The sequence below is a fragment of the Mytilus galloprovincialis genome, chromosome 4, assembly GCF_965363235.1.
Source record: "Mytilus galloprovincialis chromosome 4, xbMytGall1.hap1.1, whole genome shotgun sequence".
Lineage (NCBI taxonomy): Eukaryota > Metazoa > Mollusca > Bivalvia > Mytilida > Mytilidae > Mytilus > Mytilus galloprovincialis.
This window is the reverse complement of record NC_134841.1, coordinates 57,063,358-57,082,377: the sequence shown is the minus strand read 5'-3', so window position 1 is coordinate 57,082,377 and position 19,020 is coordinate 57,063,358. Positions and strand designations below refer to the sequence as shown.

The 19,020-nt window shown below is 33.6% G+C and overlaps 1 pseudogene; it reads left to right on the top strand.

Moving 5' to 3' along the window:
- Window positions 1-4,756: 4,756 nt before the first annotated feature.
- Window positions 4,757-6,617, top strand: LOC143071051 (uncharacterized; annotated as a pseudogene).
- The last annotated feature ends 12,403 nt before the right edge of the window (window positions 6,618-19,020 follow it).

Below are 19,020 nucleotides of genomic sequence, written 5' to 3'. Positions count from 1 at the left end.
ATATATACACGCCTATAAAAAAAATCTTTGCATCTTCCTTTATAAATGTTTTTTTATAGGGTTTCCAAGGATGTGTGTCTTATTTACTTATTAATCTTATTGTGCGTGCATTCAGGGGCGTAGCTACCCGGAGGCACGACAGCACGTGCATCCACGTCGTTTTCACCAAAAAAAAAAAAAAAAAAAAAAAAAAAAAAAAGCAGAAGAGAGAGAGATGAGTTGGTCGATCGAAATCGGAGACTGTTGGTGTCTTTTCCGTCTATCCCGGATATTAGTTTGACAACCTAGTTACAAGTGTTGATGAAGCTGTTCATTCAGAAAAAGATCGTAGCTCCGAAGTTGCGTGCACATTGATTCGGCATGCAAAAAAAGAAATGGCAAAATAAAAATTTATAAATTGAATGTTAAAGGAAACAACTATGTTGTCACTTTTTTTAATTGATGAAATATCATTAAATAACGACATTTAGTTTCAAAATAATTGGTTTTTTTTTGGAGATTATGACAAAATCGGAAGGTTACTTGTATCTTTTACAAGATTTTTACTTTTGAATTTGTAATACTCAGTGTAAGATATGTAGTTTTGGAGCACATTTTACAGTGTACAGTTCATCAGTTTGGAATGAGATGTACCAATCGGCATTAGAATTATCAGATCCCTTCGATATCGTTGAAAATATGCAGAGGCGATGTGGTTGACAGACTACCGGAGCCAATCACCCTGCAACCACGCCAAAACAGTATTGGAAAGTCTCATTATTTTTTGAGTTCATAGACCATATGATAAGGCAAATGGAGAGTGGGGTCACGTCAAGTTATCAGAAAATCGCTTCTTTGTGCTGTATCTGCTTCATCGTGTTGTAGGAAATATCACAAACGAACAAATCTCAATATTGTCTGAAACATACGAAACTGACCTAGCATGTAATTTTGACGAATTCAATTGGGAGGTCGCTCGATGCCGAACACGTACGCTGGTTTATAACATCTCGCGAGTGCTACCATGCCATGATGGCCCTTAGATCTATCAGTCACGGCACTACGTATGTAATTGAAAACAAATGTACGATCGACAATGAACAACGAAAGTTACATAGCATTACTGCATATTCATCGGGATTTCAGTGTGAATGTTGACAAAGTAATAGAGAAGTTTGTTTCTGCCCAGACCCGAAGAGCAGATTTTGGATAATTTTGAGTAAATTCTGTATCACAAATATGTGTTGTTTATGTATTACTATATTCAGAAGATTTAGTAATAGTTTTACATTCATAAATTTTTATCTACATATAGCTCCTCTTTTAACCGTCATATGACCGAAAACCGAAAAAAAAAATTGCTGCATAATAGGGTCCCAAAATTTTTTAGCCTCGCTCCGCTCGGCGGTAGTTGCTTCCACATCGTTTATTTCTAGCTACGCCCCTGGCATTATATTCAATTTTGTATTTAAAGTAAATCGAACCTGACCTGCATGGTTTGAAATTTACGTGCACATTTTAATTTTTTTCGAAAAGGGGAAAACCCCTTTTTCATTTTAGGTAGTAGTGGATGCAGCGATTGTGACGTCACCAAGCTGATATAGTCAAACTTACTTACCGCTGAATCTTCTTCCGTCCTTCAGGACAACCTCCATAGGAGTAGTAATTCACCTCCACCATCAAGAATATAATAACAACAGTTGTATGTACACAATATATATATATACAGTTTTTTGTACACAGTGTTCCGTTCACACGCGTTTCGATGCTTATCTTTTAGTCCAAATAGGTGTGTGAAATGAACTCCTTTTCACCGTGGTTTTAACTGACGGCGTTAACACTGATTCTCCGTTAAAGCGCCCATTTTATGACGTTATTTTGTCCCACCGCAAGAAATTTAGAATAAAGGACTTTTTGTTTTTGATACTGACTTTATCACAGTAAAATATCAGGTGAGCCCGAACAAAAAAAAACAAAAAGTCCTTTATTCTGTTTATCGGTAATTTAAAAAAAATTAAAAATCACTACAATAATAGAGAAAATAACAAACGAACTTCTTTTTCGCGTCGAATCCAACCCAGGACCTTGTGGAGCAGGTGCAATGTAATCTTCAACAATAAAGAAATTGAACTTAAACAACCAGTTTCAAAAAGGGGTTCAATTCTTTTGGCAGAGCTGGTTGCAATAAAATTAGTATTAGATTATGTAAGCAGAATTGAAAACAAAACATTAATTGAAGAAGTAAAAATATTTTCGGACAGTCAAACAGCAATTGGAATTTTAACATTAAATTGGAAAATTGAAAATAACAGATCCACTTCACATGAAATTATTTCCCTTATTAAATTTATCCAAAAACACCATGGAATAAGAATTAATTTTGATTGGACCCCAGGACATGCAAATGTTAGAGGAAATGAAATAGCTGATAAACTAGCTAAAGAGGCAGCTAAAGAGGCAAATCAAATTCAGAAAGAAGCCCATATTACAGTAACTAAACAAGATATTAAAACAGCAGCAAGAATTTTAGTAAATAAAAAGTGGCAACATAGATGGGATAATAGTGATACAGGAAGATTTTATTATAACTTTCATCAGACTGTCAGCAATAAATCGACATTTGATTATCCAGATCACAAAACAGCAAAAATTATTAGAAATTTAAGATCCGGATACTACCTAAACAATTATCAAAACAAAATCAATCAAAATATAGAACCAAAGTGTGAATGCGGTCAATTAGAAACTGTGGAACATTATTTACTATTTTGTGAAAATTATGAAGAGGCAAGACAGAAACTTATACATGAGATATACTTCAACACAGGATCGTTACATATTGATTCAGTGGCGGATCCAGAGGGGGGGTTCCGGGGGTCTGCACCCCCCCCTTTATTTTTGGCCGATCAATGCATTTGAATCGGGACATGTTTTGCACCCCCCCCCCCCCTGCACCCCCCCTTTGCCCTAGGCTAGCACCCCCCCTTTCGAAAATTCCTGCATCCGCCACTGTTGATTTGGAACTTTTATTGTCAATAGAAAAAAACGACAATGTCTCCGTCTCTAATGAAACACTAATGCGATTGTTGGGTGACTTTATTTGCGAGTCGCGCCGGTTTGATTAATGTAATTCTAACATGACGTCCTTCAAACGCTTTGAGTACACACCCATGGTAAAATATGAATATATTGCCAGTGCTGTTCCGATTGTACTCCCACGTCATATGCTTTTTTATGAATGAGATACCCGACGTCATAGAACAATGACGTTAGGGTAGGGTGGTGCAATTTCGACCATGGGGGAAAATCGACCGTATTTCTGGATTATCTGCCATAATCTTTATTTCATTGTAATGGTTTACTTATAAAAAGAATATTTCGCCCGCGATCGGTTACAACTACGACTAGCTCAACCGTATTTTTCCGAAGAAATCACGTGACTTTCTACCGCCAAGTTTATAAAAGTTAAAGAAGCGGTAAAATTTGAAAAAGATTAAATTTGCACTGTAGGTAAGTAATCTTTCAATTTACGATACATACTTTAAGATTTCTCCTTATAATTAGTTTAACCACATTCTTTAATGTTACAAGCATACAAAAAACCTTTGTTTTAACAAAAATATTAACAGAATAAAGTTATTTTCAAGTAAAAAAGTGGTCGAAGTTACCCATAGTAAGAAAAGAGATTATGGGGGAACTTCGACCACCAGAAAAATAACATCTCATAGACTGTCTGGTTTAGATTTTACTGCCATTTATCATCTTTAAGAAACTATTTTTTTACATGTATAGTTTTTATTCGTATAAAAATCAAATTGTTTACTTAAATTTGTATCTTACTGAAAAAGCGGATATTGACTCACACTATTGGACAAAAAAACCTTGAAAAATCAATAAGAAAAAAACATGCATAACGGTACTGTAAAGAAATATAAAATAATCTGAATAGGTGAAATATTTTTAGAATGATTGTTATATTTATTTTAAAATGAAATATCTGTCCTTCCATTTCAACGACAGCACCATTTCATTTTCAGAAATCGACTATGAATCATGTAAAATTGATCGCAGCTAGAGAAAATTCCGGAAAAGATCAATCTCTTAAAATTCTTCGAAACATTATTCAAACAGAATTGGCCAAACTTTTTCAAAGAGAGTTCTGTTTTGATCATGATTGCCTCCATCAATTAGTCGTAGAACTTTATACGTTAACTAGAGACAGAACTGTTGCCGAGAAAATCTTTGATTGCATACAAACCATAAACAATACCGATGTACCTAGTGTCGTTTTTGTGGCTAGAAGACTTATTTCCTTTGAGTGCATAGAATTGAAAAATGCTGATCACATTGAGAGCTTGATTGATGTGATAAAAAATGAAAGTTTGTAGTCGTTCTTCAATTTAAAACAGCTATAATGTTGTGTCATGTTTTTGGTGAATAAAATAAAGGAAATATCATCGGCTGAAGTGTTGACGTTGTTTTTCTCGGTATCACCAAAGCATATATATATCAAAGTGCCATATAAATATAAATATAATTGAATAAATAAATAGAGTATTTATAAGTATTTATATACAGTACCAGCAAAACAGTTTTTATAAATAAGAAGATATGGTATGAGTGCCAATGAGACAACTCTCCGTCTAAGTCACAATGTACCTTAAGTTAACAATTATAGGTCAAAGTACGACCTTGAACACAGAGTCTTGGCTCACTCTGCACAGCAAACTATAAAGGGCACCAAAATGAATAATGTTAAACAATTCAAACAGGAAATCTAACCAATATAGTAACTGAAAATTTACTCGTATAAAAATAGAACTTTCTGAGGGTCAATAATTTATAACAATTATAACGTTTTTTCTCCCTTTTGTAGACTAAAAAATGCCTAGAAAATCTAAAAACATATATCAACAATATTCTTCAGAATCACTAGAAAGGGCTGTAAATGCAGTAAGGCACAATGGGATGAGTTTTAGAAGAGCAAGTCAAACATATAGCATACCTAAAACTACAATCATGGACCGTGTAAACGGCAAAATAAAACCAGGTTCTAAACCAGGCCGTAAACCTGTAATACCGATTGAGGTCGAAAATCTTGTAGCAACACAAATCATGACTGCAGCTGAGAAAGGGTTTGGTTTAACTAAGAAGCTAGTTATCATCAAAATAGCACGCCTATGTAATGCTAAGGGAATTAAAACGCCCTTCAAGTCAAATATACCAGGAAATGACTGGTGGCGGGGGTTTAAGTCCAGACACCCCGAAGTTACACTCAGAAACCCTGAAAAACTTAATACTTCAAGATCTCGTATGATGAATAGAGTGGTAGTGTCGAACTACTTCATAGAGCTTGGTCAGTGATAACTGAAAACAACCTTCAAAGTGATGTCATTTGGAATGCAGATGAAACTGGCAAGGGATTCGAGCACAATCCTTCCAATGTGGTGGCAAGAAAAGGTGCTAAGAACATTCCTGGTCGCACGGGAAATTCGAGAGAAAATATTACAATTTTGGCCTGTGTCAATGCTCAGGGTGAGAAATTACCACCGCTGTGTGTTGTAAAAGGAAAAACAACAAAATCTCTGGAATCAGTGGCAACAGTTGATGGCCCAGATGGTACCTTATGGACCTATCAGGAGAAAGCTTGGATGTGCGACATCCTTGGGGAGTTATGGTTCAGGGATATTTTCCTTAAAAATTGTGGTCCTAAAAGGCCGAAGTTACTCATCATGGACTCCCACGGGTCACATGAAACCTTAGGGTTATTAGATGAAGCAAAAAAGGAGAACATATTTGTAATGGCATTACCACCCCATACAAGTCACCACCTCCAGCCGCTTGACAAGAGCGTATTTGGGCCATTTTCAAAGTCGTATGATAGGGAGTGCACAGAATTTATGGCAGAACATCCTGACCATTTGATAAATAAAGCAACATGGCCCAGAATTTTCAAGAAGGCTTGGGAAGCAGGTATCACACCCCAGAACATAAAGAGTGGCTTTAGAGCAACTGGCATATACCCTTTAAATCCGTCAGCAGTACCTGACAGCGCTTATCTCCCATCAGAACCGTTCAATCAACCAATGCCTCCTACAGCTTCAGTTGACGGTTTACAGAGCAGCGCGGAGGTATCAGTTGAAATGGATGAAATCGAATCATTGGATTCGTCGTTAAATTTATTAGCTGATGCTGCTGCTGCTTTATCTTCTGACCAACAATCAAGCCAAATTACATGCATAGTGGATGTCCATGATGAGTTAAACGCATCAGTTAATAGTCAAGAGTCCGATTTTAATGTACCCGCCGCGGACGTTGAAAGTTTGTTACATGTACTTGATAATGGAAATTACACACTTTTTAATGTAGAGGAAATTGAGCTAGATACAAACTGGAACTCAGAGATTGAGGACATTTTTGCAATCCCTCCTGCTACAAAAAAGCCTAAAACATCATCTTCAATTACATCACATAGAATTCTGACTAGTGATGCAGTTATCCAAATAAAAAGAGAGAAACTTGAGGAAAAACAAAGAAAAGAAAGAGAGAAGGAAAACAGAAAAATTAAAGCTGAGGAAAAAAAGAAAGAAGTTAAGAAAGAAGTCAAGAAAGTGCTGAAAAATCAAAATATAAAATAGTAGAATAATGCTATAATACAAGAATACAAAACCATAATTACTTCAATTTATTTAGCAATAATATATTCTCTATCTATATTACTAGAAACTAGATGAGTTTGAACCCCTTCTTGGTATCTTTCACATGTTTTTTATAAACATAAATGAGTAGAACAATAAGATTCTTAGTACTGTCGATTAATCGGTGAATGAACTGTCTTCAACCATGAGTAATTTACATTTATGTTTTCACGGCGAGTTTTTAAATATTTATGTAAAAGTAAAAAGATGCTCGATTGCAAATGAGGCAACTCTCTAACAAGACCAAACATGCCAATACCATACGGTCACGGTGTTTTTTAAAACTATTTTTCATACTATTGGAATCTGTAAAATTACCAGTTGTCATTTGAACTATTATTTCATAATATACATGATACCCATGTAGCTACGTAGACGTTTCTTTAATTTAGCAGAATGCAACCTCTAGATGCTCTTGGAATGTTAATCCATTGTTTCATTGTTGCTGTCTCGTGGATTGATAGGTTAGTTATAAAAGAAAGGCGAAAGATAGAAACTACAGGGACTTGAAACTCATAAGTCAAACACAAACCGACAATGTCATGGCTAAAAAGAAACAGACAGACAGACAAACAAAAGTACACAAAACAAAAAAAAAAATAGAAAACTAGACTTAAAAATACACTGCCAAAAAAAAATGGGTGATCTTAGGTAATTCAGTGGATGTCGTTGGTTGCTGTGTTATATATTTGTTTTTCGTTCATTTATTTTTACATTAAAAAGGCCGTTAGTTTTCTCGTTTGAATTGTTTTACATTTGTCATTTCGGGGCCTTTTATAGCTGACTATGCGGTATGGGATTGGCTCATTGTTCAAGGCCGTACGATGACCTATAGTTGTTAATTTCTGTGTCATTTGGTCTCTTGTGAAGAGTTGTCTCATTGGCAATTACACTAAATCTTCTTTTTTATATTAGGTGCTCGTTGGGTAAACAGAACCTGCTCCACATTTGACACCCGTAGTTTTGCTCATGTTAGTACAACACTGGTAATAATTCGGTAGGTCACATTCGGGAAAAGTGAAATGTGTTAATACAAATAATCCTGATATAAAAAAAATGCCCATCAAGCCCTACTGTACACTTGGTACGGGATTTTTCGCTATGTTTATGACCCATTGGTGGCCTTGAGTTGTTTTGTAAATTTTGGTCGAGTTGTCTCTTTGACACTTTCCGTTTTCATTCTTCATTCTTATTGATAACAAAAAATATTTCTGCTAACCGAGCCCCTGTGTACACGCTTGGAATATTTTGTGGATGTCAGTATTAATTGGAGAAGAAAGCTGGAGTGTCCCGAGAAAGGTTGGGTGCATAATTTTTTCTTCTTCATTTTTTGCATAGCTACCTGTATTTTTTTTATTTTCCACCTGCCTTGAGCTAATTAATCAGTTTAATTAATTATCAGGCCCAAATATTGGTTTTCAACCCCCCTCCCGAATATCAAAAATGGCCTTGCCTAAAGATTGGCTCGAAGGTGTGGCAGGCATCAAACTGTTGTCACGTATGCCAGTAGGTTCAGAAACCCCAGTTTCACCTTTTCATATATTAGCTAATACATAACAATGAACAAGTTTATTCAACAATAGAAACTTTAAGAATATAAATAAGAAGATGTTTATGAGTGCCAATGAGACAAGTTCACTCTTCATCCAAGTCACAATGTATAAAAAGTTAACAATTATAGGTCAAAGTACGGCCTTCAACACGGAGCCATTTATGTTTGTCTTGACATGTATGGATCTGAAGACCAATGGTCGAATTTCCCCCATTGTCACATAATCCATGAAATTTGCTATTTATTCGTATACTTTCGGGATTTTTCAAAGGAAACAAGGTAAAATCGACCACCAATCACGATCAATGGTACAGTAATATTCAGTTTGTTCGTATTGTCATACAGGGAACCAGTATGTCATAATAATCACAGCCAACTCGCCGACCGGTCGAAATATGACCACCCTACCCTAGAATGTAAGCATTTTACGGGAAAATACACGCTTGTGAATCCGAAAATCATCACAAGGAAACATACACAAATGATGCTAAAATGTGGCAAAAACCCTTTATTGTACATCATATAAGACATATAAATGAGGGGGAGGACAGGGGTAAGGGAGACAGGGAGAAAGGGGGAGGGAGAAAGGAGAAAGGGGGTAGGAGAAAGGAGAGGAAGGCTGGGAGAAAGGAGAAAAAGTTGGAGAAAGGAGAAAAAGTTGGAGAAAGGAGAAAAAATAAAATATCTCTCCTTTTAAGAAATGATCGAATATTTCAAGAAAAAATATCAAAACATTATCTTTTAATCGAATTTCAATTTAAAAGTGATACCGATAGCTTAAATGATCAATCTAGTATGAATTAGACGTTCCATTAGATTAACACTAGTCCGAGATTACTCTGACGTCCAACGGCTGTTTTGCCAGACAAGCTGGGGCCGTGTCTGGCAAAACAGCCGTTGGACGTCAGAGTAATCTCGGACTAGATTAAATCCGGATTTTAACTCAACGTTTGATTACGTTTTGACTTCGTTACTTACAATTTTACGTTGAACGTTATAAAAAGGAAATTTTAGATTTAGAGATGGAACATTTTGATAGCAATAAACTAGGGGTTGATGGTGCAACTGAAAAACTAAACAAAATTTTACAAACTATTGCAGAAAATACATGTAAAGTCATATCTAAACCAACAAAAAAGAAAAAGAAAAAAATTAAACAAGTATGGTCAGATAATGTAGTATATGAAACAAAAAGACAAATAAACTATTTAGGAAATAAAATCAAGAATAACTTAAATGACAAAAGTTTAAAATCTAAATATTTTGAATTATGTAAAAAACTAAAAAAAATGATTAAACAGAAAAAATTTGAATATCACCAAAAACTTTATAAATCACTTTCAGATAATTTAAAAAATAATCCAAAAGAATACTGGAATGTTCTAAAGGCAATAAAAAAGAAACCAAATATTGAAGAAGATATTCCTGAAATTTTAATGAATGAAAATAAAATCATAAAACATTTTCAGGATCAGGGTACACCAGCCTCATATGATAAATCCTTTGTAAATAAACTGGAACGTGAACTAAACATTATAGAAGATAATATTGAATTGAATATGGAAACTGATGCACCAATTACATTTGCTGAAGTAAAACTGGTCATTTCAAACCTTAAAGTAAACAAATCAGCAGGTCCAGATAGAATTGTGAATGAAATACTCAAACACTCACAACCTGTGATAATTAATTCTATTGTAAAAGTTTTCAATTTGATTTTAAAGACAGGTAATTATCCAGATTCTTGGAAATTATCTTTCATGATCCCTTTACATAAAAAAGGTGACAAGTTAGACCCTAATAATTATAGAGGCATTTCTTTTATAAGTAATCTACCAAAAATTTTTAATGCCATATTAAATAATAGGCTAATCAAGATTGTTGACAAACAATTAAGTGATTGTCAGTTTGGTTTCAGAGAAAATCACAGAACAGCTGATAGCATCTTTTTATTAAAGTCCTTGATTAATAAATATTTACATAAAGAGAAAAAAAAGATTTATGCCTGCTTCATAGATCTGAAAAAGGCTTTTGATTCAGTATGGAGAACTGCTTTACTTTATAAATTATGTAAAATGGGAGTTGGCAAGTCTTTTTATAGAGTTATAAAACAACAATACTTAAATACTAAATCATCTTTAAAATATAAAGATTATGTATCAGAATATTTTAATATTGCTAGAGGGGTTAAACAGGGAGACACACTAAGTCCCACTTTATTTAATGTCTTTATAAATGATATTGTAAAAAATTTTGAGGGAAATGATTCAAGTCCCCTTAAACTTATAAATAGTAAGGTAGGATGCCTTCTTTTTGCGGATGATCTTTTAATCCTGTCAGAATCAAAAGAGGGTCTACAAAACAGTTTAAATAACGTTAAATTATATTGTAACAAATGGCAACTCTCTTTGAATACAAACAAAACTAAATCCATGATTTTTAGTCAGTCAAAACATAAAAGTGAAACATCACATATTTACTATGAGAATAAAGCCATAGAGAGTGTAACAGAATATTCATTTTTGGGAATGTTGATAAAATGTAATGGAAATTTATCACAAAGTACTTTAGAGCTGACAAAAAAAGCAAAAAAAGTATTTTTTGCAATAAAATCATATACTAAATCATTGAATAATCTACCTATAAAAGTAGCAAATAATCTTTTTGATTCTTTAGTAAAACCAATTATGACCTATAATTCAGAAGTAACATATTTGGATACATATATTTCTTTTCATCGAGCCAAAAGCAGAGCCTTAACTTCAGGAAAAGAAATTAATCAACTTGATTTTATAGACAAAACCCCCATAGAAAATATGCATCTTAAATTTTGTAAATCTACTCTAGGGATAAGAAAAAATGCATCCAATTTAGGAGCAAGAGTTGAATTAGGAAGATTGCCTATAGAATGTTTTATTAAACACAAACCCTTTTATATTTAGCTAGACTATATAATAATAATATTAATCCATTGTTAAAGGAAGCTTTTTCTCTAGCACAGTCTCTAGATTTGACAGGAACTTACTCATGGTATACATATGCTAAAAATATTGTTAAAGAGACTAACGTTGACCTTAATATTCTTTCTACTTGTAAGGACATAAAAGATGTAAATAAAATAAAAAACGATATAAAGTTAAAAATGAAAAATAGATATGAAGATTTAATTCAAAATAAATTTCAAAACATCGATGATAAAAGTAAATTTTTTCTCTATAAAAAAACTTAAAAAAGATTACAAACTAGAATATTATCTAAATACATCTAATTTTCAGATAAGGAGATTAATCACTAAATTTAGAATAAGTGATCACTCCCTCTTGATTGAAAAGGAGAGATATTTTAAAATCCCAAGAGAGGAACGTCTTTGCCATAAATGTAAAATACTAGAGGATGAGAAACATTTTTTACTATATTGTGAGTATAATAAAACTCTAAGAAATGAATTTTTTCATCACATATGTACAGAAAATAATAACTTTAATAATTTAAATGAAGAAGAAAAAATTCATTATTTACTAAATCCATCATCGCCTTTACAAACAAATAAGTTAGGATCCTTCTTGAAAAAGTCATTAGAACTGAGGGCAGGGGACTCTTAACAACTTGTTTGTTGTTATAAATTTTAATGCTGTTGATATTTTGTATGTTTAATATGTATGTATATATGTTTATTGTGTTTATTGTATTAATATATGTTGGTCACAAACTGTAAAGTTTATATGACAAATAAAATATTTGAATTTGAATTTGTTATCATTTCCGGTTTTCTATAATGGAAACAAAAATTAGTGCTGGGGTCCATATATTTGGACGGATGCAAGGAAAGGCCTTGGATAATCATTTCATTTATCTGGAAATATCGGCGGAAAATGATTTCGCGTCATTCCTGAAAACCTTAGGGGTTGAATAATGGATTTAGCGAAAGGTGCGCGAAGTTTGGAATAACTAACTTTGAGACAGAGCTGTCCATTTTAGAAAAAAAAAAACCGTAAACTTGTTGTTATAAACAACAATTCATCATTCAAGCATGCTGTTAAACTGCTTCTTAAGGAAGAGGCTGATCTTCATGGTAATTAAACTTAATTAATTTATGAAATCACACATTTGTGACATCTGTATTTCTTTTTTCGTACTATGTCTATGATCTACTATGAAATAGAGAAGACCATTGTCAGTTAATTGCCTAGTTTGTAAAACTGGGGCTGTTTTAACAGAGAGAGATTCCTTTACAGTTTTGGCAAATAGCCTTTAGATATCACAGTCGGTAAACGGCAAATTGACAAAGGTTTAATTTGATTTCAATTACTTGTGGGTCGGTCGACACACTTACAGTTAGTTATGTTACATGTTTTCTCATTGGTTCAAATGAAATTTTTTTTACGACAGCAAAACAGCAAAATACAGCTTATTTAGTCTCCATTTTTTTCTGTATCCTTTAAACATCAAACACATGACTGCCCTTTGATTCTTTTCTAACCTGTTTTTATATTATACCGTTTTTGTCCTTATGTATGGCGAACATCCCCTCTATATTCAATGTAGATCGAATATTCTGACACACATGCTTTCCAAAACCTCCTTTTCTAGTATGCACCGGGAATAATATATTTGATACTGTTCTAGACTGTTTTGTTAAAAAAAAAACTATTTTAACACAGGGCGTGAAAAAGAGAGCATGTTTTGCGGTACACTCACACTTACGACACAGTCGCTTGAGTTTTAGTGACAAAAATATAAAAAAGAAATAAAAAAAAAATAAAATCGTGTGATATCTAAGTCATCTATGTAATAATATAGGGGCATATCACACGATTTTTTTTTTTATTTCTTTTTAACATTTTTGTCACTAAATGTGATTCGACGCTTGGGGTGGTCTTCAGGGCCGTAACTAGCCCCTTTTAATACTGAGGCAAACCATATGCTTAGCGAGGCGAAAAATTTTTGGCGAGGGTCTGGGGCCTTAAAGGGGCACTAGCTGTCAAATTCATGGTCACCGATTTGACTCAAATTCTCATATTTGATTTATTACAATGTAAAACATTTATCCAAACTATCAAAAGTCTAAAATAAACAGTTTACAGAGCATGTGGTAGATAATATATATATAGGTTCGTTTCGTGTGTATTTAAGTCCAGACACTATCTAATTACCTATCGATTTGACCTCAGATGACCATATAAGCGATGTAAACATAAATAAAGATATGAATAGATTAAACCAACACGTGCAATTGGATTTTTATAGGTCTGTTTGATTTTATTTTATAGATTAAAAATAGATGTTTCGCATTGTTTTTAACCGTATAAAAATGATTTTATGTGCATCGAATTAGTAATCAAATGATTTACCGTAGTTTCACTTTCATTGTTGACATTCTTTTTCTTTAAATAACCAGTACACGTACAATGCATGCGTTGTCAATCTCTAGCTAGGGGTTAAATTGAAGTTCACATGAATACGGATTTAAAGAGGTCGACTCTTTCACTTGCAAGTGAATTACTAATTATCAATGTTTCTTAGCGTAATTTGACAAAATTGAACCTTTTTGGATGCAAAAAGCGAATTGTTATTTCACTATTTCACTTTCATTATTGATTGAACAAAAAAAAATCAAACTTTAGTTTTTTTATATATCTCGTAGCTAGTGCCCCTTTAAAGCTCTGAGAAAAATAACGCAACATCGTGCATTCTGAGCGTTTCCCGGACTCTTTCTTACATAGAAACGCAACTCATTTTTAGCTATTTTTTCGACAATATTCTGGTCTCAAAGCAAAAACATAGATTGATTGTTATTTAAGACTTTAAAGTTTTAGGGAAATTCAAAACATTAAAAGACCGATATGTAGGATAAAGCAAAAATCGTAATTCTCATAATCATTAATACCAGATCTGTCTGTCTGTCTGTCTGTTCTTGTCTTGTATTGTGCTGACTTGAGATTTTTTATGACTAGATTTGAATATAGTGACAGCCATTAGTGCAGTAATATACGTAAAATACTAGTACTGCTCAAATCGACACTAGGGACCATATTGACCTTGTTTTACGGTATTTTTGGTTCTTTCATTATTGAAGACCCCCAGCAACTATCAAGATGAAGAACAGGAATAAAAACTTTGACCATCATGATCATTTGTATTTTTTTTGCTATACATTGACATTGTGTGTGATTAGCTCCCGTGCACGTGTACTTCATATTCCTTTATTTTCTGTTAAAGGGTCTGAACACGACTTAATGCAAATTTAACCCTTGAATGTAAAAGGTCATATGGCAATACATTGATGTTTTTTTTCAACAAATGATTTGATACCGGGAAATTGGTGGTCTTACTTTAATTTAAACCATGTCAGCTATCTAGTTTTATCCACAGGCGCTTGGGTATATGATACAGTTAATTTTTTAAAATTTTTTTGTTGATTAAGATATTCAATTTTCTATATTTATAATACATATCTATCACTGTCTTCTGTGCATATCTCACCTACAGAAAATACCTAATTTTTCAATCCATACTAAGAATAAATGGGTATGGTTTTATATACAAGAAAGGCAGTTTCGTATTCTTTGATATCAAGTTCAATTCACCATGCAGAAACGACCACCTTTTTCTGTGTCCAGTATATTCTTAAAATATTTTCTCGCATAATACCTGGACATCGGTGGACATGCAACATTACACAGCAGTGACAGTGTGACACGTTTACAAATGAAATCAACACTCAGACACTCAGACTAGTCATTAAGTAGGACAATAAATGAACAAAAGACAAACCCGGGACACAGAAGTACAAACAATAGACCATCAACTCTGAAAACCAAAAGTAAAATAGAAACATGGATTACGAAAAATATGCAGGGGCGACATCAGAGAGCGAAGAGAACTTGCTTCTTGCAAGACGCTTTCAGTGAAAACAATTTGATATGAAGACAATCATATGAAGACAATCTTTTGTTTTAGTTTTTTTTTTTTTTTTTAAATTTAAAACATGAGGCATTTGCCTCATTTGCCTCAATGTAGTTACGGCCCTGGTCTTGACCACGTTCTAGGATATGAATGATTCGTTCATTGATAAAGACTCTACATCGACTGGCAAGATGAAGAACAGGAATAAAAACCCTGTTAATTGATAATTTGTATTTTGTGCGATTTTGTCCCATGTTCATCTTCTCCATATCCCTTTATTTTAATTCAATATATGAATTGGAGCATTTTTGAAAACTCACATTGTGAAACATGCAAACAATGCTGTTTAAGTACATATGTTCTAACGGTACTGTCGCAATCTGAGTATGACTATGATTCCGAGATTCGTAGTGTAGTTCTTTTATGTAAAACTGCTTTTAAAAGGATGCATGACGAAAATACAAAAATTTGCAAGGAAATTGAAAACATGCAAAATATGGTGGAGCAAATTATTGATGAACAACATCACTGATTCATCACTTTTGATGAAATGAATGACCTAATTCATTGCTCGTAATGTATATGCGTTATTTTTGTGTGATTATGATTTGTGATATATTAAATTGCTATATTTGAACAATAAAGTTTGTACTTTAACAGGTTGCAAGTAAGCATTCACATCACTGCTATAGCAAATCATTTTAGTGGTGTTCTCCTTACGAAAGTTCCTATAAAGCCGGCGTCTATTAGCTCGTGACCTACTGTGCTAGGGTCACGAGATCAGCTCCTGATTTGTTCTGTGACACATTTAGAAGATAAATCATGCATATTAGTCTCCGGCAGTTCATTGGCTACAGTAAAACACAAATCAATCTCAATGAACATGTACAAAATTAGTGAACTTCTATAATTATTGCCAGGCACAATTATTAACTGTATCCTTGAGAACATTGAGGTACAGTTACCGTAAACAGTAAATTCAAAGCAAGAATATTATTAACATGATTTGGTTCCAGACACTAAGTTTCGACACTATTTATAAATTAGTTTTTCTGCCCGTCTGTTGTACCAATATCTTGTCTGAGTTGTATTAATTTGTAGCAACTTTTAATCAAATATGAGTGAAAATGTGCGTGATGTTAACCACCATGTTCAGTGTCAGAAGTTCCAGAATGGTCAAGACAAAATTTGTTCAGGGCTATCCAGTTTCACTAAAAATTAATACATAAGATTGACAGAAGATGACACCAATTTAAACTACACCTATAGATATGGTTTTTTTTCTGACACACGGGCATATCATATAAAGATACCAGAGGAACATTCAAACTCATAAGTCAAAAATAAACTTACAATGCCATGTCTAAAAAAGAAACAGACAAACAATAGTATACAAAACACAACGCAGAAATACACGGAAAATGAAGTGATAGCAGGTGCTCCGGAAGGGTAAGATACCAGACGAGGGCGTACAATTAATAAACCAAGACATTTACAAGATTTTTATTGAAAACAATTAGTGTCGTTTCCCTTACATGAGAAATGTTTGCCGCCTTTAATTTCTTATTGTTATGATCAATCATGAATTGTTTTTGTGCTAATAAATTGTGGCTTCTGTACAGACAAAAACGACAGATACAGCTTTATTTTAATTTATCTCAAAAGGAGATGTTTTATTCTAATGGGAGAAAGGAGAACGGGGGTAGGAGAAAGGAGAAGAGGGGAAGGAGAAAGGAGAAGAGGGGTGGGAGAAGGGAGAAGGGTACCCCCTGTCCTCCCCCTCATAAATAAATTATCATTCAAATTCATCCAAAACTGTCTAAATACATTATTTTAAATAGTTTAAGCATGTCACTAATGCAGTTTGCTCCGTTCTTTTACGCTAGTTTATTTATAGTGCGTTTATTTATGGGAACGGCAAATATTTGCCTACACCTAGAGCGCTTCGATCCAAAAGAATTGCCTTATGTGTCCTATCAGAATCGAAATAATTCATGGGGGCTTGAATATATCGTGATTTTACCACGGGTTGGCCCTTTATGACAAATATTTTACCCCTGAGCGATTTTCATGTTAATTAATAAATGTAGATATATTTTTTAATTTTTGAAAAAATATGTTAAGCACAGTTGCCACCTAATAGTATGTATTTTAAAGTACAAGTGAGTTGTTTACCAGAGTGAAATATAAATACACGCGAGATTTAAATAATTACAAGGGAGACAATCCAGTGTCAACAGTGATTTGCCACAGTGCAGTAAAGTGTAAACATGGCGTTCTCTTGCACAAAGTATAAAGATTGGAAGGAATTATTGCATGTGTTTCATTAATATTCTGCTTTGGACATGACTCTAACGATGGCAAATATAATGGTAGCATACCGGTAGGTCAAATTTCTGTATTTTTCACAAAGCATCAACATAGACAGGGATAGGAGGGTTCCTGATCCCGAAATCCCGGCCCGTTTAAAAACACGAAATCCCGAATTTAAATAAAGTAAATCCCGACATCCCGAAATCACGAGCTTAAAAACACCCGATCCCAGTGTCCCGATAAGGGTCCTATCCATGCATCCATGACCCCCCTCGAGCATAGTAAGGCAACAGGCAACAACCATTTTCTTATCTGGGGGGGGGGGGGGGGGGCTGGGATTTTTTTGAAAAAAATATTTTGATGGCCTAGCTGACCGAAAAAAAAATCATATTTTGCACTGAAGCTGAAAAAAATGTTATGCTGTCACCTGCTTGAAAATTTTTTTTTGCACTGCTGAATTTGAGAATGGTGAAACTAACAACAGACGAGACAGTGTCAGTGAAACAGCAGATTATAAACATCTGTCCAGTATACAGATTAAGCTAATATTTCTTTTTATAGATCTTTATACCTTATCACTTGTTGTATGTTCCTATAATAGTGTTTGATCTAGAAATATTTATAAGAAGTCCAAATCTCCCGCATATATATGTTACTACTGTTACTGTTACTACTGTAAGACCATACTTAAAACTTCAACTATTATAAACATGAAATGGTCATTTTATAACAGGAATAGATATGGTATCATAAGCAGTCTTTTAAGATAGCCCTGATTGTGTATGACACAGACTTGTATTAAAATTTAAGGATACCTGTATGACGGACTCCGAGAATATCATAATGTAGAAAGTGGGCTAAAAAAACCAACTGTCAACTGAGACAACAGCCAATGCCAGGATATAGACAGAGCCATGCACTTTACATTTTACATCAATTAAAAAATTTAAAATGAATTTTATGTTAATTTTATGGTTTTGTGAAAAAAATTGTATTTCTGCTCCACATTATAGGAAAAAAAATTTTGCTTTCCTTCTCATAAGAAAAAAAATATTTTGTCGGAGGAAGGTTCTGAAAAAAAAATTATGAACACAATAAAAATCCCATGTATAGTTTTGTGACCCCGGTTACCCCCCTTTTTAAAGTTTATCCTACATGTAGATCCGCAAATGAATAAGTTCACTTTTTTATTCTTTGTTCTATGAATATCTGTCTTTAAATTGACCATTATTTTCTAGCTTCTCTCATGCGATAGCGGTACCTTTTTGGTCACTATTTATGTGTTGCGTTTAAATATGAATTGTAACACTTTATAGTGACTGAACAGGTAAAACAAATACTTCTCAAGAAACAGAAAAAGAAAACTACTTGGAACAGCACCCGGCTATGTATTGGTATTGTATGCATAAAAACTCGGATTGGAACATCATGGACGATATAATAATGTTAGTCATGTACTTAATATATCAATTATAGATAACGCAAGTCTATAGACTTTTTCATGCATTTTTTGTTTACATTTTGACATCAATCGTTCAAAAAGGCTAAATTAACTTTGTGAAAGTTTCAAAC